The following is a 25,176-nucleotide window of genomic DNA, read 5'->3' on the forward strand; positions in this document are numbered from 1 at the left end:
CACTGGTGACAAAATCAATGAGGGTTTACAGCTCCCTTCTCAATTACGATAAAGAGATCTACTGTCTGAATTATACGTCAGCCCCCTCCCTGCATCGCACAGAGGAACCGTACGGTTAAATGCACAAAATAATACGATTATCATCAATAGTCAGATTAATATAGTTTGATTTAAACATTTACGTGCTTTGCAAGGAGAAGATTTTCCCTAATAATTCTGTTTAAAAAAAACACCACAACAACCATATTATTCGTGGGAAATAGTTAGGACACAAAGTTTGCATGTGAAAACTATTTCTAGCTGCCCTCTTGGCCAAGTAGTCTTCTGACCTCATGGGACTTCCTGGATAAATGATGTTACAAATATATACTGAACAAAAATATAAAACGCAACATGCAACAATTTCAAAGGTCTTACTGAGTTACAGTTATTAAAGGAAATCAGTCAATTGAATAAATGCATTAGGCCATAATCTATGGATTTCACATGACTGGGCAAAGGCCCAGGCATAGGTGAGCCTGGGAAGGCATACGCCCACCCATTTGGGAGCCACTCGGGAGGCAGGCCCAGCAAATCAATTAAATTTTTCCCCACAAATGGGCTTTATTACCGACAGAAATACTCCTCAGCACCCTCTCAGATGATACCGCAGGTGAAGAAGCCCGATGTGGAGGTCCAGGGCTGGCATGGTTACACGGTTGTGAGGCTGGTGGGCGTACTGCCAAAATCTCTAAAACGACATTGGAGGCGGCTTATCGTAGAGAAATGAACATCCAATTCTCTGGCAACAGCTCTGGACATTCCTGCAGTCAGCATGCCAATTGCACACTCCCTTTGACCCAAGTTAAACAATTTAAAGGCATTTCTACCAAATACTAATTGAGTGTATGTAAACTTCTGACCCACTGGGAATGTGATGAAAGAATTAAAAGCTGAAATAAATCATTCTCTCTACTATTATTCTGACATTTCACATTCTTAAAATAAAGTGGTGATCCTAACTGACCTAAAACAGGGAATTATTATTAGGATTAAATGTCAGGAATTGTGAAAAACTGAGTTGAAATATATTTGGCTGAGGTGTATGTAAAGTTCCGACTTCAACTGTAAATGCTTCACAGAGTTCAAGTAATAGACACATCAACCGTTCAGAGGAGACTGTGTGAATCAGGCCTTAAAGGACACCGATAAGAAGAAGAGACTTGCTTGGGCCAAGAAACACGAGCAATGGACATTAAACCGATGGAAATTTGTCCTTTGGTCTGGAGTCCAATTTTTTTATTTTTGGTTCCAACCGCCGAGTCTTTGGGAGACGCGGTGTGGGTGAACGGATGCTCTCCGCATGTGTATTTCCCACCGTAATGCATGGAGAAGGAGGTGTTATGGTGTGGGGGTGCTTTGCTGGTGACACTGTTTGATTTATTTAGAACTGACCTGGCCTCCACAATTGAGATGGTTTTGGATGAGTCGAACCGCAGAGTGAAGAAAAAGCAGCCCACAAGTGCTCAGCATATGTGGGAACTCCTTCAAGACTGTTGGAAAATAATTCCAGGTGAAGCTGCTTGAGAGAATGCCAAGAGTGTGCAAAGCTGTGATCAAGGTAAAGGGTGGCTACTTTGAAGAATCTCAAATATAAAATATATTTTGATTTGTTTAACACTTTTTTGGTTACTACATGATTCCAAATGTGTTATTTCATGGTTTTGATGTATTCATTATTATTCTACAATGTAAAAAGAAAAGAAACCCTTGAATGAGTAGGTGTTCTAAAACTTTTGACCGGTAGTGTATATAGATATAGGCTCTCCAAATGTATTATCATATCTTGTAATAAGTTTAGAGAAGACAAGCATGTGTAGTATCAGCTGTTCTTCTGAGTGTTTATCTGGTACAGAGGCCTGTGTCTCGGTCATGACAAGTATATAGGACTACCCCGTTGTCTGCTGTGTAGCTATTCATCATACATTTAGCAGATGTTCTTACCCAGAACCAACCATACAGAATTATTTATTTTTTCTAACTTAGATTGCCAAACACTCTTGAACACACAACGCACTACTGTACATTTTGTAGACGACCCCCAGAGAGGGTCATTTTCGGTGTCCTTCACGCTGCCTGTTATGAAGATGTGCTTTATAAAAAGATCTCTTGCTTTTGTGGTAATATCTGTATCAATTAGGTCCCCAAACCAGCCTGCACCCTGCTGATACAGAATCCTACTGTTTAATTGTGACCAATTCAGTCGGTTGGATTCCAGTTTGCTTATTTTAAGAAAGAGAGGGAGGTGAGGAGGGAGAAAGAGAAGGCAAGCCAAGTGGGACTCAAATTGCTGCCTAGGGAGAGGGTAAGAATGAATAAATATATAAAAATAAGAGGGGCTGCATCCACACAGCACACATCAAAGGGAGGGGGGAAGCTAGGAGGGGAACACTGTACGCACTGTGTGTATGCATGTGTCTGTACACACACTGCCTGACACCCAAACCAGCGGGACCACACCAAGGTGGGATTTGTTTTGGGTGTGGGTGAGGGGGCTTAAGGCGTCCGCATACATATGTTCGGAGTTCTTAGGAGTTCTTAGGTCACGCAATTTTACATCTAACTAGGATGGCCATAGACGGCTAACACACTTGGGATTTTGAAGTAAAGTCAAGTAAAGCGCTGGAATTTAAAATGTGCAGTATTTCTCAAGTGAAAAAAATGTGCATGAGAAAACTTGTCAGCTGTCGTTGAATGACAAACACTTAATTGAAGAATTCCTGCTGTTGACCAATCACCAACTTCGGCAAGCCTCAAGAAGAAAAAAAAGTGAAGCATACGGTAAGTTTTACTCGACTGCATGTTGAGGGTAGAGTGTCTGACACCAGGGCAAAAGGATTACTCTACATTAAACTTTCTCTTCTCCACTTCATCCGCAAAGGTCACAGAAAGTAAATACCCATACAGATAGAGCTAGCATATTGAAATTTTAAATAGCAACCATGTGCCTTAGAACAGAGACTTAACTCCCTATCAGCAAAAGTGAGAACAAAACGAGAGTGGATGGATGGTGAACGATGGCACATCTGAACAACAACAGTGAGCTTGATTTAGGTTAGCAGACTACCTCATCTGTGTGAAGTGAAATCTAATCAAACGTCCTTGTGAGTTATTGTAAGGAAGCAGTGGAACAATGATGTGTGAATGTGTAAATGTCAGAGGGCTAGTGTCCAGGGAGGTCTCAGGTATAATGGACACACACACACAGAATTCAAGCAGACAATGTGAAAGCATGCCTGACCCTGCTCTGTCACCTTAAGCCAATGGTATTCAAAGTCGGGTCACGGGGGAAATGCAGCTGGGTCATATAAAAAAATGAAAAATAATAATAATAGTACAGATTATTGTATGGGAAATTACAAAATTTATGAAAGATAATTTGGAGAAGAAAAAAAAGTGTACATGTTTTTTTCTCTCATTTTGATAAGAGATGAAAATACAATGAATTGAATGTTATTTGTTGATGTGTCATTAGATTTTGGGTCGGGTTGGGACGCAAGAAATCCGTGGGAAAATAAAATGGGTTACCAGAAATTCTACCGGAAAAAAATGGGGTCCCCACTGAAAAATGAATACATTTACATTTTAGTCAATTAGCAGATGCTCTTATCCAGAGCGAATTGGCGTAGTGATTGCATACATTTTCATTCGTACCACTGGTCGTCATACCGGCTCTATTTCTGCCTGTTTGAATGGCATTAGCTCAGATTGCCATGAAATTACCATAGGAAATCAATAGAACATCACTCAAAGGTGAAAAAAACAATATAACATTCAGAATGGGTGAATCTTTCTTTTAAAAAGGTGCAATATGCAGAAATCGCACGCCCATTTCCTAAAATTCTAATAGTTTGCCTAATTTCAGTTTGTGACAAAACAAGCCATGTATAGTGTAGAGAATCATTGTACCATCTAAACCGCTGTGAAAAGTATTTCCAATAACCAAAAATATTGTTTTTTAATTTGTTTGAAGCTGGTGTACATAACCAAGAGTAAAAGACTCAAAAACTAAAACTTAAAAGAATGGGAAGCATAAAAATAGCACACAAAGAACAGATCTACTGCTTCTTAAGTTTCAAGTTAATGTCACATGCACAAGTACAGTGAAATTACTTTCTTGCAAACTCAAAAACCCAACAATAACATAATCAGTAACAATGTAATACTAGGCCCACCCACTTGGGAGCCAGACCCAGCCAATCAGAATGAATTTTTCCCCACAAAAGGGCTTTATTACCGATAGAAATACTCCTCAGTTTCATCAGCTGTCCAGGTGGCTGGTCTCAGATGATCCCGAAGGTGAAGAAGCCAGGTGTGGAGGTTCTGGGCTGGCGTGGTTACATCTGGTTGCGGTTGTGAGGCCGGTTGGCCATACTGCCAAACTCTTTAAAACAACGTTGGAGGCGGCTTATGTTAGAGAAATGAACATTAAATTCTCTAGCAACAGCTCTGGTGGACATTCCTGCAGTCAGCATGCCAATTGCACGGTCCCTCAGAACTATCTTGGCAAAGGAGAAACACTCTCTAACAGGGATGTAAACAAATGTGTGCACAAAATTCTTGAGAAATAAGCTTTTTGTGTGTATGGAAAATGTCTGGAATCTTTTCTCTCAGCTCATGAAATATGAGACCAACACTTTACATGCTGTGTTTGTATTTTTGTTCAGTGTGTGTGTGTGTGTATATATATATCAGTGAAGGCTCCTCAGAGGACGGGTGAGGAGGAGGATCATCCTCAATGAAATTTCATAAAAAGAAAAATTGTGAAACATTTAAAAAAAGTTATCCTTTTCAGATGAAACTATACAAAATATATTCATATGTCACTACATAATTGGTTAAAATATACTGCTTCAATGAAGGTCTACAGTAACTTCAACAGCACTGTCTGGGATAGAACCATTGTGTAGCCGGAGGACAGTTAGCGTCCGTCCTCCTCTGGCTACATCGACTTCAATACAAAACCTAGGAGGCTGGTAGGCCTCACCTCCTTCCATAGACATACATGGTAATTATGACCACTTCCGGAGGACGTCCTCCAACCAATCAAAGCATTTTCAGTATGAACTGACATGTTGTCCATCCAATCATAGATGTAGGATCAGAAAATTAACCTAGTGTGTTATATTGGGATTGTGCCACAGAGCACTATGGGGGTTCTGTGTGTTGAGAAGCTTGGTGACATTATTGGATAAAGATTAAAGAGTGAAGAGTGATAGTTGAACATTTTAGGGGACATTATTCAATTCAAATAAAAAATAAATAATTACAGGAGATGGATGAGGTATATTAGCAATTGTTGTCTTGGGTTTGTAACTTTATTTTTGTGTCCAGTTAGTGCAATTTATTCACATTTGCCTTACTAACTTGAGTGTGCAGTTTTCTCCGCCCGAAATATAGAATGGCCAACAGTGCCAAAAATGTTGTGGATTTTTGTTGAAGAACCCCTTTCATTCTCTGGGGTACACGGAAAAGTTGCAAATTAAAAGCGAGGGTCAACTCTGCCTGAGATCAGTTTCATGAAGAAGGATGAAAAGGTGAGGGCGTTCAATACCAACTGATATCAAATGTATAGCTGGTTAACAGGGAGCCTTTCATCAATACCACCTGATTTCAAATGTATAGCTGGTTAACACGGAGCCTTTCATCAAGCTGCCTGTAATTGCACGTTACGATGCTTTACATGTTTTCTGGGATGTCGAAAAACAATTCTGAATGATTTGATAGCTTCCATCGCATCATCCATTAAAGGTTAGATTAGAGAGGTTGACGCAGCACATGTTTTCGCGTGCATTCAAGTAGGCTTTGCACTTTCCTCTGGTATTTATTTAGCAAAGATGATAACACAAAATCACTCCGGACAGACACAAGCAAAAACTCATGACATAAATGTTGTAGCAGCCTAGGCTACACCCAAACATTAGAATTCTGACATGCTGTAAGGGATAAAAACTATACTATTTTTATACTATTAACTGTAGGCTTCTAATAAGAGCAGCTGCATACAGCCAATGCGCCCTGTCCATCTGGTCAGGGTAAACGAATTGGTAACGTTATGCATTTATAGTCCATTTGTGTGTCAGGAGAAAAATGTGAATGTAATCAAATTTAGATTATAGCTCATCAATGTTATCGGCGGAGTCTCGAAACATATTCTATTCAACGCTAGCAAAGCAGTCCTGTAGCATAATCTCAGATTCTGGTGACCATTTCTCAACAGAGCGAGTCACGGGTACTTCCTGTTTGCGTTTCTGCTTGTTAACAGGAAGCAGGAGTACGGAGTCATGATCTGGTTTGCGGAATGGAGGATGAGGGAGGGCCTTGTATGCTTGCTTGGGGGTAGAACGACAGTGGCGTTGGAGACGTGTTGATGAAAGTTGGCAATCACGCATTTTAGTGATGCGGAATTAAAATCTCCGGGCAACCAGACAGGAAGCCTCTGGATGTAGGTTTTCTTGCTTGTTTATAGCGTTGTACAGTTTGTTAAGTACCAGCTTGTTAATGTTATTGTACTGAGGTAGAATGTATACAACAGTCAAGATAACAGCTGAAAACTCCCTCGGGAGGTAGAAAGGTCGGCATTTGGCCATCAGGTATTCCAAGTCGGGTGAACAGTGGGTCGACACACACCAGTTGGTGTTGCTGTAGAGGCAAACCCCTCCCCACTCGATTTCCCCAACTGGAAAATTGATTGAGTTGGATAGCCATGGGGGGTGCTGTCTAACAGCCATGTTTCAGAAACGCAAAGAATATTGCAGTTGAGACTCCCATTGGTAGCAAATCCGCAATCGGATTTCATCCATATTATTATCGAGTGACTGGTCAGTATGTATGTAGAATGAGGGAAGACGTGGCCGGTTTTCCCTTCGCCTCCATATCACCAGGACCCCCCCCCCCCTGCCTCTGTAACCCCGGCATTTCCTCTTGGGTTGCCCAAAAATTGGGTCGGAATTACAGAGAGAGCCCAGGGCAGATGAGTCGAAGTAGAAGCCGCAATTGGGGTAAATAACTGCCGATCTGATGTTCAAAAGTTATTGTCGGTTGTAAGAAATAATAGCATACATTGTGAAAAAAAAAAAAAAAATAAACAACAAAATAATAAGTTGGGTCGGAGCTTACAAAATGACAGCCATCCAGTACGGTGCCATCTTAGACTTGCTTTCAATGAGAATGACAGAGCTATAACTCACATTTCTATGTGAATTTGATCGGGTCGCCCAAAAAGTGACATATTGCAGCTTTAAGCCAAAGAAAACTTCACATGTATGGCAACAGACCTAGTCACCCCCCATTCACACATAATCAAAAGTGCATACATATAGGCACACACACCTCAACTCCCCCCTCCTAGTGCATAAACCCAGAAACCCATGCATACACATTACACACACTTGTCCCCAGAGATTTGAGGAATGTGAGATCAGTTGTCATGGGTCGTTAATCTTCATGAACACCCACACAGTAAGAGTAGCACATGTGCTACAGGGACCCTCCAGGGGCTCACAGTGTGTCCCACAGGGACGGCCATTATGGAGAATCAGAGCACAGTTTCACATAGAGTAGACACTTCTAATGAGATCTGGTTGTGAAAGTAATAATGTCCTGGAGGTCTGATAACAAGCAAGACTGTTCCTTTCTTAGTCTTTAGTGGTAATATTTTTTTGCCTAGGTTTAGAGAACTTATATTAGACTACTAACAGGCTGAACTATATCTAACCAATGTCCACAGAAGCCAACTTGACAAAGTGTGGTATTCAAGTAAAGAGTTTTGAATTCATAGCCCATTAGGTCACCCAGCCTACATATTTTTGTGAAGAGGGATATTGGTCATCATTATCCCCCGTATGCCCCCACCCATTCCCTCTCTCCATTGGAATGTTTGCCATCCTGGGGGGCTAGCAGTTGTTAGCGGGCATGTGTGGCTGCAAGTGTCCGTGATGTTTGTGCACCTGGTCCCAAAATGAGTTCCTAAGACAAGATACATTTGTCTAAATATCACTTTATACCAGTCACTACTGGTAAGGAAGATGGGTAGTGGACTCTGCTGTAGTTTTATCTCTTTACCAAAACAGTGAGAAAAACATTGTTGAAATCATGTGGTGATACAGTATAACCTCTGTTGACTGAAAACCAAGAACTCAGCATGAATTCCAAGAATGGATTGAAACCATATTCATGAACTACTGAGACAAATAGACAGTCGAGTGGATGAGGATCCTGCACAGCGATGTATACAAAATCAAAGGGAAATTTTAAAACGTAATTTAACCACAGTGCCAGAAAGACCGCCGCACTGATAAAACAGAGTTTCCACAACCAGACAGCCTCCTCTCATGCATTTAAATAATCTCACAGCAGATTACAACCGCAGCAGAAGTGCCGTTTGGCGTCAATAGCGTCCATTAATTTACATGGGAGAGAGTAAACCGCCCAGAGAAATAATACACTCCTTAAAGAAAGACGAAGAGAAAGAAAGGAGCAAAAAAACTGCCTTTTGATGAAGACTTGAATAATTCATCAAGGAGAATCTCAGATTGAAAATTATAAAAAAAACAACAGATGGCCTCTCTATTACTCCCTCTTTCGTTCCCTCTCTTCATTTCCCAGCTCTATCACTCACTTAATCTTGCTCTCCTTTTGGCATTGGTTCACTCCAGAGAAGCCCCTTGCTTTCCCCACTCTTCCCCTGTGCAATGGTGGTGGGACTGACTCTGGAACCCTGGACACAGTGGACAGACGACTCCATTCACTCTTTCCTGTACCCGCCAGCCTCAATGGAGACGCAATGGAGGGGCTCAGTCAGTGACCACTAAATCTCCAAGCTCAACAGGAGCTTGGGGGGGGGGGGGTCTAATCCAGCTAAGCCTGTAGCACTGTGACACTCAAATCTCGGGCATGGCCCACTGTTGTAACCGACACCAATGGAAAGTCATTAGCTGGACGTACTCAAGGTCATGGTGCAGACGTTAGACTGGCTAATTCTAATGGGCAACATAAGCTAGCTAGGGGAAGTTCCTTCTCAATATTAGCTGTAAAATGCTCCCCTCGCAATCCCTCTTAACCCTGATTTCAACAAATAGCAAAAGAGTTGATCAAATCACTTAATGACATATGAAGTAAAAATGTCATGTCCCCATATATAGCTACTGTATTCCAAGGTGCATTGAAGCTGTTCTGGCCCAACACCCTATTAAAGACATGCTCTGGAACTTCGCGACTACTAAATATTTTTTAAACCTCCCGCTTTGGGCTGGATGTGTCAATGTGTAGTTCATATATTGTGCATAATCTATGAGCAGAATTACTGTTTTACCTCAATTAGCCACAACATCTCTAGTTTGAAAGCAACTGTTTTCTGGAAGCTGTGCTGCGCCATTTTCCCTACATTTTCCCCAACGTCAGCTAGCCCCATAACAATTAGAGTTCAACCAATGAGCTTCTGCCCCTCGCCATTTGAGTGACAGCTAGCAAGAGGCACATCATGCACACACAGCAGAATGGGAGAGAGCGCAATGACGTGGTCCACAAATCTGCACGTGACGTAGTACGCAATTTTTGGGGATCACTTTTGGCTCGAGAGTGCTACTTTCAGAACTACTGGCTAAAAGCATACAAAAGTACCAGAGAATCTCTAATACTATGTTTGGCTGTTACCTGTACGTTCCCAATATTGACCAATATTGATGAGGCGCTGCTCATTGGATGGTGACAATCACCAGCAGGGGCTTGAGTGTAATACCTCAACAACTATACTAAATCTAACTTAACAGAAACTGTAAAGTGTATTATTTTTAATTTCCTAGCACTGCAGATATCAGTGACACAGACCTAATAGTCATAATGAGTCCACTCACCTCAGAGCTAGCTTCTAGCCGTCTATCGTGTGGCCCTCAAGGCCCAGGGACCTCAAACTCAGGAATTGGAGTGTGGTTCCTGTCTCCGGGGGGCAATCCCATGCTTTATCGCACTCTCCCACTGGCGCCACTGATGTTCCTGTATCACATTATACCACGTTGAATCACCAGAGATAAGGGAAGATGGAGGGTAGGAATCCTGTTAACAAAGACAGAGATGGATGAGTCACTATGGCAAATTCATGAAGAATGCGCATTTCCCGATTATTGCCCCAATAAGTGAGGCAGTAGGCATCCTGCTGCCATCAGAATCTATAGAAATGTAGCATATTCAATGCTGGCACAATCACTTCTTGGTACAGAAGTTGCTGATACCTCAGGCTCTAATGATTTCACAGCTGATACATTTCCATCATGTCCAAGATAGACAGGTCGAGGAACCATTGCACAAGGATATGGAAATGCCATCTTTTAACAGTGGTTTGAAATTTATCTTTGAAGATTTCATTTCCTCCTCTTTGTGCTTTCTTAGGCAAAGAAGTGACATAGCCTGCAGCATCGTTCGGCTCATTTAATTTAACACCACACTGCTCAGCTGATCAATATCTTCTATACATTTCCTGCTTAAGTAAAGTCAATACAAAAACATTACATAACCTATACCACCTGTAAGCTAATTGGGAAACATGACCAGCACACCTTGCCCCAGCCTGAACATGTCAACAGAGTGTGAACCTTCTGGATTTAGACCATTGCGGGGGAGGAAACCACAACAGCAACCTATGGGTACCATTTGAACACGAAGCTCATGTATCTCTCTACGAGTAACTAATGCCCAGCAGTCTTCTGCCGCATCAATAAACTAAAGGGTGATACCACCATCCGTCTCCAATCCGAAGCATGTAATTAAAAACTAAAAAGGTTCACCCTGGTCATGACAAGTCAAGACCTTTGACCAGGAACCCAACTTACAAGACACCAGGAGCTAGCTGGCATGTGGCCTTCTGGCTGACCCATCAAGCCAGTGTCCAGCTGAACCCTGAGAGGAAAAGACTTCCCCCCCCCCAAAAAAAAATACGTGGTCCAAAGTTAGCAACCTTTATGCCCTCCACGTCTTTGGCCTAAAGATTTTATTAAACTCCTGAATGTTGCTTTGCCTCGCTCCACACGTTTCCTGTGAGAAACATCCGGAAGAAAATCCCACTAATTTACCTTATTTTTTTTAACCAGCTTTTTGTATATCTGAAAGGGGTAGGGGGTAGAAAACATGGAGAACCCCCGCACCACCACCTAAAGACTTACACTGAGTGTACAAACATTAGGAACACCTGGTCTTTACATGACAGACTGGCCACGTGAATATAGATGAAAGCTATCATCCATTATTGGTGTCACATGTTAAATCCACTTTAAAAAATTTATTTTTATTTCACCTTTATTTAACCAGGTGGGCCAGTTGAGAACAAGTTCTCATTTACAACTGCAACCTGGCCAAGATAAAGCAAAGCAACACAAACAACAACACAGAGTTACACATGGAATAAACAAACGTACAGTCAATAACACAATAGGGGAAAAAATCTATATACAGTGTGTGCAAATGAGGTAAGATAAGGGAAGTAAGGCAATAAATAAGCCGTAGTGGCGAAGTAATTACAATTTAGCAATTAAACACAGGAGTGATAGATGTGCAGAAGATGAATGTGCAAGTAGAGATACTGGGGTGCAAAGGAGAGAAGAAAAAAAATAACAATATGGGGATGAGGTAGTTGGATGGGCTATTTACAGATGGGCTATGTACAGGTGCAATGATCTGTGAGCTGCTCTGACAGCTGATGCTTAAAGTTAGTGAGGGAGATATGAGTCTCCAGCTTCAGTGATTTTTGCAATTCGTTCCAGTCAATGGCAGCAGAGAACTGGAAGGAAAGACGGCCAAAGGAGGAATTGGCTTTGGGGGTGACCAGTGAAATATACCTGCTGGAGCGCGTGCTACGGGTGGGTGCTGCTATGGTGACCATTGAGCTGAGATAAGGCAGGGCTTTACCTAGCAAAGATTCATAGATGACCTGGAGCCAGTGGGTTTGGCAACGAATATGAAGCGAGGGCCAGCCAACGAGAGCGTACAGGTCGCAGTGGTGGGTAGTATATGGGGCTTTGGTGACAAAACGGATGGCACTGTGATAGACTGCATCCAATTTGCTGAGTAGAGTGTTGGAGGCTATTTTGTAAATTACATCGCCGAAGTCAAGGATCGGTAGAATAGTCAGTTTTACAAGGGTATGATTGGCAGTATGAGTGAAGGATGCTTTGTTGTAAAATAAGAAGCCGATTCTAGATTTAATTCTGGATTAGAGATGCTTAATGTGAGTCTGGAAGGAGAGTTTACAGTCTAACCAAACACCTAGGTATTTGTAGTTGTCCACATATTCTAAGTCAGAACCGTTCAGAGTAGTGACACTGCGGGAAGGTGCGGGCGGGAAGGTGCGGACAGCGATCGGTTGAATAGCCGATCGGTTGAATAGCATGCATTTAGTTTTACTTGCATTTAAGAGCAGTTAGAGGCCACGGAAGGAGAGTTGTATGGCATTGAAGCTCATCTGGAGGTTAGTTAACACAGTGTCCAAAGAAGGGCCAGAATCAGTGTAGATGAAGGGGAGGAGACTGCATAAAAATAAGGATTTTTAAGCCTTGAGACAATTGAGACATGATTTGTGTACGTGTGCCATTGAGGTGAATGGGCAAGACAAAAGATTTAAGTGCCTTTGAATGGGGCATGGTAGTATTTTCCAGGCGCGCCGGTTTGAGTGTGTCAAGAACTTCAACGCTGCTGGGTTTTTCACACAACAGTTTCCCTTGTGTATCAACAATGTTCCACCACCCAAAGGACATCCAGCCAACTTGACACATGGGCCAGCATCCCTGTGGAAGACTTGACACCTTGTAGAGTTCATGCCCCGACGAATTGAGGCAGGTATTCATGATGTTTTGTACATTCAGTGTATATCCCTTTCATACTAAGACGTATTTCCGACAACTTTACCAACTTTTTTCCATCTTTTCTTTATATCCGAAACGTATTGCCGATAGCAAAGCCATGTTGTTTATTTCCGCCAAAGATCTAGTAATAATTTTGGTAAAGTTCTGCCTACGGCTTAATATAAATTTAGCCATAATGCAGAGGCGGCATTTGCATGAATTATGAGCTGTATCAGTTAACAATTATTTAAGATACGTCAATCAATCAAATGTATTTCTAAAGCCCTTTTTACATCAGCAGGTGTCACAAAGTGTTTATACAGAAACCCAGCCTAAAACCCCGCAGAGCAAGCAATTCAGATGTAGAAGCACGGTGGCTAGGAAAAACTCCCTAGAAAGGCAAGAACCTAAGAAGAAACCTAGAGGAACCAGGCTCTGAGGGGTGGCCAGTCCTCTTCTGGCTGTGACGGTGGAGATAAGAGTACATGGCCATTAAGGCTCGATAGTTCTTCATGATGTTCAAATGTTCATTGATGACCAGCAGGGTCACAGTGGTGATTATCTAGCAAGCCAGGCAACTAAAAGCAACTTTCTAGATAACAAAGTTTAGGTTTGGTGCTAAAAGTTATCTTGTTAGCTATCTAGCTGGCTAGCCAGATCATATAATTACTAGAACATACAATATATATACACAAAATTATGTGGACACCCCTTCAAATAAGTGGATTCAGCTATTTCAGCCACACCTGTTGCTGACAGGTATATAAAACCGAGCACACGGCCATGCAATCTCCATTGACAAACATTGGCAGTAGAATGGCCAACAAGTCAGTTTGTCAAATTTTTGCCCTGCTAGAACTGCCCCGGTAAACTTTAAGCGCTGTTCTTGTGAAGTGGAAATGTCTAGGCTCAGTCGCGAAGTTGTAGGCTACACAAGCTCACAGAAGCGCGTAACGCGTAAAAATTGTCTGTCCTTGGTTGCAACACTCACGACCGAGTTACAAACTGCCTCTGTAAGCAACGTCAGTACAAGAACTGTTCTTTGGGAGCTTCATAAAATGGGTTTCCATCACAGAGCAGCCGCACACAAGCCTAAGATCACAATGCGCAATGCCAAGCGTCAGCTTGAATGGTGTAAAGCACACGGCCTTTTTTTGAAATCGGACACTGTGGTTGGATTTACAAGAAGTTTATCTTTAAAATGGTGTATAATACTTGTATGTTTGAGGAATTTTTATTATGGAATTTGTTTTGAATTTGGGCTCTGCAATTTCACTGGCTGTTGTCGAGGTGGGACGCTAGAGAGGTTAACTGACTTGCCTAGTTAAATGAAGTTTAAATAAATTGGACTCCGGAGCAGTGGAAACACGTTCTCTGGAGTGATGAATCACGCTTCACCATCTGGCAGTCCGTTTGGATTTGGCGGATGCCAGGAGAACGCTATCTGCATAGTGCCAACTGTAAAGTTTGATGGAGGAGAAATAATGGTGTGGGGAACTAAGGCTAGGCCCCTTAGTTCCAATGAAGGGAAGTCTTAACGCTACAGCATACAATGACATTCTAGACGATTCTGTGCTTCCAACTTTGTGGCAACAGTTTGGGGAAGGCCCTTTCCTATTTCAGCATGACAATGACCCGGTGCACACAGCCAGGTCCATACAGAAATGGTTTGTCAAGATCGGTGTGGAAGAACTTGACTGGTATGCACAGAGCCCTGACCTCAACCCCATTGAACACTTTTGGGATTAATTGGAATGCCGACTGCGATCCAGGTCTAATCGACCAACATCTGTGCCCGACATTACGGGTGAAAAAAGTAGAGTGAGGCAGTTGGAAGGACGGGACCGGCAGAGCAGTGACTGTATACTAGCAGGGAGAGGCTATACACACACACAACTGGTACAACAACTGGTACAACTGGTATAAATTGACAAAGTATGTCGCACAGCGAGAGTTGAGTGGAAGCTAATGGATTCTGTCATCCTGATGAGCCCTTCCCAGCAAGCTAGTTTATGCAGACTAGCTGGAAACAGCAGCATGGCACAAGTAAAATAAAGTTGCTTATTTCGATGGGTGAGGGAGAAATAACTTGTAGTATTAGCCACCATCTGGATGTCACCATGACATGCCAATGAGCTAACGTAACGGCAAGCCATTGCAAATGACCAGTGCAACTGTGTCGTATTTAGGTGCTTGCTAGCCTCTGATACTGGCGACATCTCCCAGAGTGAAGCAATATGGTCAGGCAAAGAGGCTTTAGTGCTTGCCGACGTGAGTTGAATAATGACAACCTATTTCTTGTGTGACTCCAGATGTGAGATCTTAATTTGATCACTCTTGTTGCTGCGAATTGTCCTGCACTGCAGGAAATGCAAACTTGTAGTGTATTCAAGATTTTAAAAAGGCTCCTAAGTTTGTAGTTTCCACTTTAAAATGTCAGACTTGATTTGCCCAAATGAAAAATGTTTGGCCATTACTTATAATCCACATTTCCTGTAGCAAACTGGCTCAATTTAAGATTCTACATCTGTACAGTGCAAGCAATAAAACACAAAAAAAGAGACATGCTCTAATTGAGCAAGGCGTCAAAGTGGAAACCCCGCCCGCCCGGCTTCGGTTGGGTCATTATAATTCCAAACAATGCATTCTAAAATTACTGTGGGGATGAGTTGTTGCTTGTAAGCAGGAATCCAGAGGATATAATTATGGTCAGATTTGCCAAATGGAGGGCGAGGAAGAGCTTTGTACGCATCTCTGTGTGTAGAGTAAAGGTGGTCTAGAGAATTTTTTCCTCTGGTTGCACATGTGACAAATCACACACACGCCTAACATGCTCGCCTTTGAGTTTAGGCCATTACTGTTGTAAATGGGAAGAAATTAAAGCAGTGTGGTCACTCAGGTTAACATGACAATGATCACAACAACAGGGTCAAATTTGAATGCCTCTTGCGCCTCCCGGCAAAAGCAATGTCAATATAAAAGATGAATGCCGACAAGGTATAAATCACTTAGGATTTGTGGTGCGTTGCCTGAAAACAATTATTGGGCAATGTGTTTATATGGTCCCCTTTCAAAACAGCCAAATGTTTAAGTGGTAAATAAATACTCTGTTACTGTATTAAAAGGAGAAGTTATTTTTTTACAATCAAATAGAAAAAATGTATGGGATGTTACAGAACGGTTCTGACAACTTTTTTTGTGATTTCACATGTTTTTAAGAAACTACCCCAAACAGCAGATAACTTCCTCATCCTCGTTGTTTAGTATGGGGGCCCAGAAAAAAACGTGAACAAAGGCTCCAAAAATACCCAAATACATCCTTTAAAAACGTCAAAGATCTCAGTATAGTGATGCAGGTCTTTAGATGTTGTACACATGAAATTGTGTCATTCTGTACTTTATCTGAAATTTTAAATTCCCTTTTGTTGCGACTTGAGAAATACTTCTCCGTCAATTCTACAAGTGCCAAAATAAAGGAAACACTTGAGTAAATGAGGGATACAACATGCGCCGAATACAACCTTACCGTTAAATGCTTACTTACAAGCCCTTAACCAACAATGCAGTTTTTTTTGTAGTGATGTACTGGGATGCACACACTACCCTTTGTAGCGCCTTGCGGTCAGATGTCAGTTGTTGCCATACCAAACAGTGATGCAACCATTGAGGATGCTCTCGAATTGTGCAGCTGTATAATTCTTTGAGGATCTGAGGACCCATGCCAAATCTTTCCAGTCTGAAGCAGAATAGGCATTATCGTGCCCTCGTCATGACTGTCTTGGTGTGTTTGGACCATGATAGTTTGTTAGAGATGTGGACACCAAGGAACTTGAAGTGCTCAACCCGCTCCACTACAGCCCCGTCGATGTGAATGTGGGCGTGCCCGGCCCTCCTTTTCCTGTAGTCCATAATCACCTCCTTGTCTTGCTCACATTGAGGGAGAGGTTGTTGTCCTGGTACCACATTGCCAGGTCTCTGACCTCCTCCCTATAGGCTGTCTCATAGTTGTAGGTAAGTGGTTCCCAAACTTTTTATAGTCCCTTACCCCTTCAAACATTCAACCTCCAGCTGCGTACCCCCTCTAGCACCAGGGTCAGATCACTCTCAAATGTTGTTTTTTGCCATCGTTGTAAGCCTGCCACACACACTATAAGATACATTCATTCTTATGTTTTATACATGTGAGTTTTTGTCTCAACCCGGCTCGTGGGAAGTGACAAAGAGCTCTTATAGGACCAGGGCACAAATAATCAATCATTTTGCTCTTTATTTAGCCATCTTACATATAAAACCATTTTTGTTCTTTGAAAATTGCGAATAACTCACCACAGGTTAATGAGAAGGGTGTGCTTGAATGGATGCACATAACTCTGCAATGTTGGGTTGTATAGGAGTCTCAGTCTTAAATAATTTCCCACACAGTCTGTGCCTGTATTTAGTTAAGTTTTCATGCTAGTGAGTGCCGAGAATCCACGCACACAGGTACGTAGTTGCAAAGTGCATCAGTGTCTTAACAGCATGATTTGCCAAGGCAGGATACTCTGAGCGCAGCCCAATCCAGAAATCTGGCAGTGGCTTCTGATTAAATTCAATTTTCACAGAACCGCTTGATGCAATTTCAATGAGGCTCTCTTGTTCAGATATCAGTAAGTGGATTGGAGACAGGGCATGAAAGGGATAATGAATCCAGTTGTTTGTGTCATCCGTTTCGGGAAAGTACCTGCGTAATCGCACACCCAACTCACTCAGGTGCTTCGCTATATCACATTTGACATTGTCCGTAAGCTTGAGTTCATTTGCACACAAAAAAAAATGTAATGATGGAAAGACCTGTGGGTTGTCCTTGTTAATGCAGACAGAGAAGAGCTCCAACTTCTTAATCTTAGCCTCAATTTAGTACCACTCATTGAATATACAATTGAAGTCGGAAGTTTTTCAACCACTCCACAAATTTCTTGTTAACAAACTATAGTTTTGGCAAGTTGGTTAGGACATCTACTTTGTGCACGACACAAGTCATTTTTCCAACAATTGTTTACAGACAGATTATTTCACTAATAATTTACTGTATCACAATTCCAGTGGGTCAGAAGTGTACATACACCAAGTTGACTGTGCCTTTAAACAGCTTGGAAAATTCCAGAAAATTATATCATGGCTTTAGAAGCTTCTGATAGGCTAATTGACATAATTTGAGTCAATTGTAGGTGTACCTGTGGATGTATTTAAAGGCCTACCTTCAAACTCACTGCCTCTTGACATCATGGGAAATGATTTGCTTGACATCATGGGAAAATCAAAAGAAAGCAGCCAAGACTTCAGAAAACAATTGTAGACCTCCACAAGTCTGGTTCATTCTTGGGAGCAATTTCCAAACGCCTGAAGATATCACGTTCATCTGTACAAACAACAGTACCCCAGTATAAACACCATGGGACCACGCAGCCGTCATACTGCTCAGGAAGGAGACGCGTTCTGTCTCCTAGAGATGAACGGACTTTGGTTCGAAAAGTGCAAATCAATCCCAGAACAACAGCAAAGGACCTTGTGAAGATGCTGGAGGAAACAGGTCCAAAAGTATCTATATCCACAGTAAAACGAGTCCGACATAACCTGAAAGGCTGCTCAGCAAGGAAGAAGCCACTGCTCCAAAACCACCATAAAAAAGCCAGACTATGGTTTGCAACTGCACATGGGGACAAAGATCATACTTTTTGGAGAAATGTCCTCTGGTCTCATGAAACAAATAGAATGGTTTGGCCATAATGACCATCATTATGTTTGGAGGAAAAAGGGGGACGCTTGCAAGCCGAAGAACACCATCCCAACTGTGAAGCACGGGGTGGCAGCATCATGTTGTGGGGATGCATTGTTGCAGAAGGGACTAGTGCACTTCACAAAATAGATGGCATCATGAGAAAGAAAAGTGATGTAGATATATTGAAGCAACATCTCAAGACATCAGTCAAGAAGTTAAAGCTTGGTCGCAAATGGGTCTTCCAAATGAACAATGACCCCAAGCATTCTTCCAAAGCTGTGGGAAAATGGCTTAAGGACAAAGTCAAAGTATTTGAGTGGCCATCATAAAGCCTTGACCTCAATCCTATAGAACATTTGTGGGCAGAACTGAAAAAGCGTGTGAGAGCAAGGAGGCCTACAAACCTGACTCAGTTACACCAGCTCTGTCAGGAGGAATGGGCAAAAATTCACCCACAAATAAGAATTTTTTCTTAACCGACTTGCCTAGTTAAATAAAATTAAAATTCTATAAATGTTATGGTTATGCTTGTAATCGTTAAGGACTGGGGAGGCCTGGGGATTTTTTCAGGATTAAAAAGAAACAGAATGCAGCTAAGCACAGGAAGAATCCTAGAGGAAAACCTGGTTCAGTCTGCTTTACACCAGACACTGGGAGAGGAATTCACCTTTCAGGAGGACAATAACTTAAAACACAAGGCCAAATCTACACTGAAATTGCTTACCAAGAAGTGAGTGAATGTTCCAGTGTGGCTGAGTTAAAGTTTACTTAAAATCTGCTTGAAAATCTATGGCAAGACCTGGAAATGGTTGTCTAGCAATGATCAACAACCAATTTAATAGAACTTGAAGAATTTTGAAAAAAAAAAAATTAAATGGGCAATTGGTACATAATCCAGGTGTGGAACGCTCCAAGAAACGTCCCCAGAAAGACTTACAGCTGTAATCGCTGCCAAATGTGATTCTAACATATCTTGACTCAGAGGGCTGAATACTTATCTAATCAAGAAAGTGTTTCATTTTTGTAATTTTTTTATTTTATTTTTACAAATGTTCAATTTTTTTTGTGTAGATCATTGACACACAATTACAATTAAATCCATTTCAATCCCACTTTGTAACAACAAAATGTGTAAAAAGTCAAGGGGAGTGAATACTTTCTGAAGGCACTAGTCATGATTACTGCATTTTCACAGACTCTGTAACCAAAATACAGGTATCGGATATGTGTCTGTGTATGGTTTTCTGCTTTTTTCAGGGTAAATTCACTTCCATTGTTCCCTAATTTGAACTGTAAACAACCCCCATGGTTTAACAACACCCCCATCCCTCCCAATTTGCCAGTTACCCACTGATATGTATAAAAGGGGTATACCTGCAAAAAAGTGGTAGATAAAAGGCTGTTTGAAAGGGGGTCAAATAAACGTTGCCTTATATTTTTCACAGGTAACATATACTGTATGTCTGTTGCGGCGACCGTATTACTGCCACACAGGCAGTAATGAGTCATGACCACAGTAAAATTCCACGTGACTATTGAGTCACAGTAATCTCCTTTTATGCACTCTGGACATGCCTTGGTAGTACCCAACTTGCTAATGATCATCAGGTCCTCATGGCCTGGTACTCAGGGCTCTATTGTTCCTCTAACCACTCTGACATCAATGCAAATGCAATGGAAAATCACAAACACATCAAAAACAGTATAGCGCTTTAAAAAAACGTATCTCACAGTGATGATCAAGTTGAAGAAAGAACTTCAACAGCAGGTTGAAACTGAGTGTAAAACATTGTCGTGGTGGATGTTGTTTCAAAGCTTAACAATGAAATGGACAGCGCTTTCTAAGGTGATGATTCATTCAAAATACCCATTTTAGAGCTTATGCAAAACCCTGAAATAAAATTACGATTGTGCTTCATAGCCTAACGCATATTAACCACGGCATAAAAACATAAAACTGATTTAAGATGTATTTAGTACATAATTGGTTTACTCTAATCTCTACTCCAAAATTAAACAAATTAGAGTAATCACCTTTGAGCGTGGACTGTATTATTATGCATACTGGATGGACTGGTTACCTTATGCTACACTCCAAAATTTCTATCCATGATTCTGGGAGAGAGCCCTGGGTGAGCCCTGCTGTAGATTCATCGATTGTTCAGAGCAGCTTACAGGTAGCCTACAATTAGTGAATTTGTATTTGATTTTGAATAGCCTAGTAATAGGAAATTCTTTATATTTTCATAATTAATTGGGTGACACATTACCTTTAGCTATACAGAATAACCCACCACCATGCGTTTCCATCAACTCCTCTCTCTCCTTTATTCCTTTCTCGAGCACAGACAGGCTGGCAACAGTTTAGTGAAATATGTTTTGTTTGCGAAAACATGTTACTATCTATGTTCACCAACAAATGTAACTTGGTTTCCCAAATTAAGTACTGGGTAGCTGCAGGAACAGAGTTGGAGAGCCCATGGCATACAGAGTTTGGGCGGAATATTAACTGTCGAGCAGCGAGAGCATGCTCCTCTACCGGTGGTTGATCCAATAAGTGTTCCTATATTTATTTCTCAGCTGCTCATACTAAGCACAGCTCTGCTATAAAACCCGAAGTAGCCTACCAGGCATCTTTGAAAAACAGACTAGAGGGAAAGCACACTGCCTCCATTCGCTATTGAGTGCATACAGATGACATGTCTTTTTCCCCTTACCCATTTGAATATGGGCCATTCTAAATCAAAACTACATTTTACATATTAGCAAAGACAAGATTCAATTCAGACCAGTGAGCTGAGATAAGGCGGGGCTTTACCTAGCAAAGACTTATAGATGAGCTGGAGCCAGTGGATTTGGCATAGAATATGTAGCGAGAGCCAGCCAACGAGAGCATACAAGTTGCAGTGGTGGGTAGTATATGGGGCTTTGGTGACAAAACGGATGGCACCATGATAGACTGCATCCAATTTGCTGAGTAGAGTGTTGGAGGATATTTTGTAAATGACATCGCCGTAGTCAAGGATCGGTAGGATAGTCAGTTTTACGAGGGTATATTTGGCAGCATGAGCGAAGGAGGCTTTGTTTGCGAAATAGCAAGCCGATTCTACATTTAATTTTGGATTGGAGATGCTTAATGTGAATCTGGAAGGAGAGTTTACAGTCTAACCAGACACCTAGGTATTTGTAGTTGTCCACATATTCTAAATCAGAACCGTCCAGAGTAGTGATGCTAGGCAGGCGGGCAGCAATCGGTTGAAGAGCACGTATTTAGTTTTACTAGCATTTAAGAGCAGTTGGAGGCCACGGAAGGAGTGTTGTATGGCGTTGAAGCTTATTCGGAGGTTTGTTAGCACAGTGTCCAAGGAAGGGCCAGTTGTATACAGAATGGTGTCGTCTGCGTAGAGGTGGATCAGAGAATCACCAGCAGCAAGAGCGATATCATTGATATATACAGAGAAAAGAGTAGCCCTGAGAATTGAACCCTGTGGCACCCCCATAGAGACTGACAGAGGTCCAGACAATAAGCCCTCCAATTTGACACACTGAACTCTATCTGAGAAGTAGTTGGTGAACCAGGCGAGGCAGTCATTTGAGAAACCAAGGCTATTGAGTCTGCCGATAAGAATGCGGTGATTGACAGAGTCGAAAGCCTTTGCCAGGTTGATGAAAAAGGCTGCACAGTACTGTCTTTTATCTATGGCTGTTATGATATTGTTTAGGACCTTGAGCGTGGCTGAGGTGCACCCATGACCAGCTCGGAAACCAGATTGCATAGTGGAGAAAGTACGGTGGGATTCGAAATGGTCGGTGATCTGTTTGTTAACTTCGAAGACTTTAGAAAGGCAGGACAGGATGGATATAGGTCTGTAACAGTTTGGGTCTAGAGGGTCTCCCCTTTGAAGAGGGGCATGACCGCGGCAGCTTTCCAATCTTTGGGGATCTCAGACGATATGAAAGAGAGGTTGAACAGGCTAGTAATAGGGGTTGCAACAATGTCAGTGGGTAATTTTAGAAAGACAGAGTCGCGATTGTCTAGCCCAGCTGATCTGTATGGCTCCAGATTTTGCCGCTCTTTCAGAACATGCGGGGAGGCCTGGAGATGCTAAACGTGTGTGTTAATTAAGTTAGTCAATTACCATAAGACTGGCAGGCTTTTGCACGACAATAACCGGCTGATAAAATGTCATGACCGCCGCAGCCCTAGTAACTTACCACATCTTCTGTCTGAAATGTACTGTCTGAAATGGGTGTACAAACCAGTTGTGGCACTTCATACGCCCCCTCGATTGTGTAACTGGTCAAACTAAATTATAATAACTACTGTTTTGACTGCTTCTCTACGGTTGTAAAAAACCAAATGACATGAAATGTCTCACTATCAAATACCGGTCTCTCCATCTGGTAAACCAATGTGAGTCGCTCTGTTCTTCTCCATCCCACTGCCACCAACACAACTCTCTTCCCCGAAGGCAATGAATGCATGATCAAGTACTCAAGCATCGCTTCTGACCTATATTCCTGCAGCAACACCAGAGACATGTGTCAACTTGTCACTGATCCCCCACCCTTTGCCATTTTAATTAATCAATACTTTAAGAGCTTCTGCCACTCTCCCAAGGCTAATATGAGATGCCATATGGCACCTTTGACTGCCACCCACATTAAGTTATGGTCATAATGCAGAGGCCCTATGACCACATGTAACACATTATTACATGCCTACCATATACGTTGGGTGTAACAGTATAACTTTAAACCGTCCCCTCGCCCCGACACGGGCGCGAACCAGGGACCCTCTGCACACATCAACAACAGTCAACCACGAAGCCTCGTTACCATCGCTCCACAAAAGCCGCGGCCCTTGCAAAGCAAGGGGCAACCCTACTTAAAATCTCAGAGCAAGTGATGTAACTGATTGAAATGCTACTAGCGCGTACCCGCTAACTAGCTAGCCATTTCACATCCGTTACACTCACCCCCCTTTCAACCTCCTCCTTTTCCGCAGCAACCAGTGATCCGGGTCAACAGCATCAATGTAACAGTATAACTTTAAACCGTCCCCTCGCCCCGGCACGGGCGCGAACCAGGGACCCTCTGCAAACATCAACGACGGTCGCCCACGAAGCATCGTTACCCATCGCTCCACAAAGGCCACGGCTCTTGCAGAGCAAGGGGCAACCCTACTTAAGTCTCAGAGCAAGTGACGTAACTGATTGAAATGCTACTAGCGCGTACCCGCTAACTAGCTAGCCATTTCACGTCCGTTACACTCACCCCCCTTTCAACCTCCTCCTTTTTCCGCAGCAACCAGTGATCCGGGTCAACAGCATCAATGTAACAGTATAACTTTACACCGTCCCCTCGCCCCGACACGGGCGCGAACCAGGGACCCTCTGCACACATCAACAACAGTCAACCACGAAGCCTCGTTACCCATCGCTCCACAAAAGCCGCGGCCCTTGCAAAGCAAGGGGCTACCCTACTTAAAATCTCAGAGCAAGTGACGTAACTGATTGAAATGCTACTAGCACGTACCCGCTAACTAGCTAGCCATTTCACATCCGTTACACTCACCCCCCTTTCAACCTCCTCCTTTTTCCGCAGCAACCAGTGATCCGGGTCAACAGCATCAATGTAACAGTATAACTTTACACCGTCCCCTCGCCCCGACACGGGCGCGAACCAGGGACCCTCTGCACACATCAACAACAGTCAACCACGAAGCCTCGTTACCCATCGCTCCACAAAAGCTGCGACCCTTGCAAAGCAAGGGGAAACCCTACTTAAAATCTCAGAGCAAGTGACATAACTGATTGAAATGCTACTAGCGCGTACCCGCTAACTAGCTAGCCATTTCACATCCGTTACATGGGCACAAGAAATGGATGAAGAAGTACCTTGGAAGGACAGACAGCTGGGCACAACTGCATGGCAGTCTTTGAGACCTGGCATTGAATGTGATTCAATGCCTTTTAATCTGGTTGAGCTAGCCCCTACCAACACATACACTGACCCACACAGGTTTCGCAATCTTGTCCCATTTCTGATCCACACATTCTGTCACATCCAGTTAGCCATGTGGCTTCTGCAGTGTTTACAGTCTGAAGCATGTGAAGGTGTCCATGTGAAGGTTAGTCACAACCCTGCAACTCGCATTCAAAGGTATGTTGGAGACGGCAATGAATACGTGCCACAAGTCATTTTAATCAAATTGGTTGTTTCTGAGCAAGCAGCCATATCTGGGCTAAAATACTGTGGGGCTCAACGGTCAAACGCACATTCAAAAAACTACTTGCCGTCCTGACACAGTTATTGTTAATAACCGCATAGCCTAAAACTCAACTAGATTCGCTATATTTCAGATTACTAACAAATGCTTACATTTCCCACCATCTCTTTCTATAACAATTGTGTCTCAACCCAGTGTCAATCAAAGCACATCACTCAATACTTTTATGAATCTTAAAGATTCACAGGACATGGATAGAGAAACCAAGGCATTTTCCTTTTACTGTACCTGCTTTTTTTCTTACTCAAGTTGCATTT

The 25,176-nt window shown here is 42.4% G+C and overlaps 1 protein-coding gene across 2 annotated transcripts in view; it reads right to left on the reverse strand.

The window, feature by feature from the left end:
- The window catches only part of LOC129845933 (nck-associated protein 5-like), a 120,373-nt gene that overhangs the window by 60,332 nt on the left and 34,865 nt on the right, over positions 1 to 25,176 (reverse strand). For both annotated transcript variants that reach the window (XM_055913926.1, XM_055913913.1), the window contains exon 2: positions 9,894 to 10,092. The gene's annotated coding sequence lies outside the window, so the exon portion shown is untranslated. The remainder of the gene's footprint in view (positions 1 to 9,893; positions 10,093 to 25,176) is intronic.

Source organism: Salvelinus fontinalis, chromosome 3 (assembly GCF_029448725.1).
Source record: "Salvelinus fontinalis isolate EN_2023a chromosome 3, ASM2944872v1, whole genome shotgun sequence".
In the NCBI taxonomy this organism is placed as follows: domain Eukaryota; kingdom Metazoa; phylum Chordata; class Actinopteri; order Salmoniformes; family Salmonidae; genus Salvelinus; species Salvelinus fontinalis.